Genomic DNA, 2,833 nt, shown 5'->3' with positions numbered 1-2,833 from the left:
GGCCTCTCCCATTGCAGAGCACAGGCTCCGGACGCGCAGGCTCAGCGGCCATGGCTCACAGGCTTAGCCGCTCCGCGGCATGTGGGATCTTCCTGGACCGGGGCACGAACCCATGTCGCCTGCATCGGCAGGCGGACTCTCTACCACTGCGCCACCAGGGAAGCCCCTCCCCTCCATTTTTTGTCTCCCTGTTTCTTCTGCTCTAAGCATTAATTCCTTAATTATTTACACATTTGAGCATCATTGTACAGTACTGTGGCCTAGAAGCTGGAGGTCAGTTTTAGGAGAAATAGGACAATCTGTAGGAAGATGACAAAACAGAGAACTTAGACAATTTGACCCATTTCCCAGTCACTCAATGTGCTTCCAAGGTTGTTGTATTTTGTGTCAAATTGGCTACTCATACCAGCATGAAAATAAGATAATTTTGATCATGTTTCCATAATCATTTCTGAATTAGATAGGGGAAGTGTAAGTCCTTTAACAATAGACTCCGAATTTAATGGCTGAAAAAAGAGACATAAAAGACTTCTGTTTCTTTTTGCGTAGTAGTCTAAGACAGCACTTCTCGAAGTATGAGAAAGAAAATTGTCAGGAAAGTAGATTCTCAAGCCCCATTCTAGGTCTACTGAATCAGAAACTCTGGTGTGGAGGTCCAGCAATGTGTATTAAACTTTCCAGGTGTTTCTGATGTACATTAAAGTCTGTGGGACAATTTTCCAGCCCAAGGAGATGTATGTTTATGACAGTGCAAGGGGGTTATCTGTGCTTCACTTAGGTATTCAGGGATCCGAGCTGACTATATCTTTGCCATGTTCGACTTGCCCCCATGAAACAGGTAAGAGCACAGAGCAGGATATGTGGGAAGTTTCGTAGGACCATTGTAGTGCTTCTTACGTACCTTCGGAGGGAATTTCAGCAAATGGTCACAGCCAACTGCAAGAGAAGCTGAAAAATGTAATATAACTGGGCATATTATGTCCAGTTACTACTAAAGAAGGGAGAAGGGACTTTGGTGGATAGTATATGCAACAATCACATGATTATCTTTGGACAATCAGGTTTACTGGTGATGTGTTTGATCTCTTTTCTTCTTAAATTCCTACTGATGTTGCTTTCACTCGGGTACTTTAATTCTGGCATTGTACAAGAGTATTGCATCATGGGAGCTAAAGTAAGAGGGTAATTCAAGAAAGTGTAAACAGTTAACAGTGCCAGATGCTGCCGAGAAATCAATGATTTCATTAAAATGTCCCCTAGATTTGGCATGGGGCCAAAAAATGGAGGCCATTGATGACCTTAGGAAGGATTGTTCCATAAATAAATAGTACAAAAGCTGTGTTGGCATAAACTATGTTAGTAAATGCATAGGAGATGAAAAAACAAAGACAGCAAAACATAATTTTTTTAAAAGAGATTAACAGCGGAGTGGCAGAGAGATAGGGCTGTAAGTAAGGATGATATGGGATGGAGGCGTAGGAATAATTCCATATAGATGGAAAAGATCTAGTTGAGAAGGTTTGGTTGAATATTCAGGAAAGGGAAGTTGGACAATACTCCTGAAAAATTATAATGGGGTCCAAACACACAGATGGGAGGAGTTACCTTAGATAGGAAAAGAAAAACTGCCTCTAATGTCACAGGAAAGATAGAGGAAGGAGGGAAGGAGAAAAAAAATTGAAGTAATAATTGGGGAAATTGAGAGATGAAGTTTCTAGATTAACACAGATGGATTGCTGAGCAGTATGAAATATGTAATTGAAATTACTTTGCACAAATGTACATAAAATCATTGTAGTAGCCTGTTAGTGTTATATTGGGCTGCCATATTAATTTGGCTGCTATAATCCCTAAAAATTACATTTATTGGAGTGTCTCTGTTAATTTTTTTAAAACATTTAAAAACTGACCAAGAGTAGGGAAACTATGATATTTTATTTTTGCCTAACCCTGCTGAATTAATCTGGGGTAAGAATTCCTTAGTCAGCAGGTTTATTACAAATATAGCACTTTGTGAAATTCAGTAACTCTCTTTTTTTTTTTTTCCAAAAATAAATAAATAAATTTATTTAAAAAAAAAATAGTGCTGGCACAGACTAGCTACTCAATAAATACATGTTAGATAGATGAAATTAAGAAATCATTATGTGAGTTTTATTTTTTTTATTTACTTATTTTTTAACATCTTTATTGGAGTATAACTGTTTTACAATAGTGTGTTAGTTTCTCCTTTACAACAAAGTGAATCAGTTATACATATACATATGTTCCCATATCCCTTCCCTCTTGCGTCTCCCTCCCTCCCACCCTCCCTATCCCACCCCTCTCATGGTCACAAAGCACAGAGGTGATCTCCCTGTGCTATGCGGCAGCTTCCCACTAGCTACCTAATTTACATTTGGTAGTGCATATATGTCCCTGCCACTCTCTCACTTCGTCACAGCTTACCCTTCCCCCTCCCCACGTCCTCAAGTCCATGCTCTAGTAGGTCTGTGTTTTATTCCCATCCTACCACTAATCTCTTCATGACATTTTTTTTCTTAGATTCCATATATATGTGTTAGCATACGGTATTTGTTTTCCTCCTTCTGACTTACTTCACTGTGTATGACAGACTCCAGATCTATCCACCTCATTACAAATAACTCAGTTTCATTTCTTTTTATGGCTGAGTAATATTCCATTGTATATATGTGCCACATCTTCTTTATCCATTCATCTGTTGATGGACACTTAGGTTGCTTCCATGCCCTGGCTATCGTAAATAGAGCTGCAATGAACATCGTGGTACATGACTCTTTTTGAATTATGGTTTTCTCAGGGTATATGCCCA

This window comes from Physeter macrocephalus, chromosome 5 (assembly GCF_002837175.3).
Source record: "Physeter macrocephalus isolate SW-GA chromosome 5, ASM283717v5, whole genome shotgun sequence".
Classification (NCBI taxonomy): Eukaryota; Metazoa; Chordata; class Mammalia; order Artiodactyla; family Physeteridae; genus Physeter; species Physeter macrocephalus.
This window is presented reverse-complemented; position numbering follows the sequence as displayed.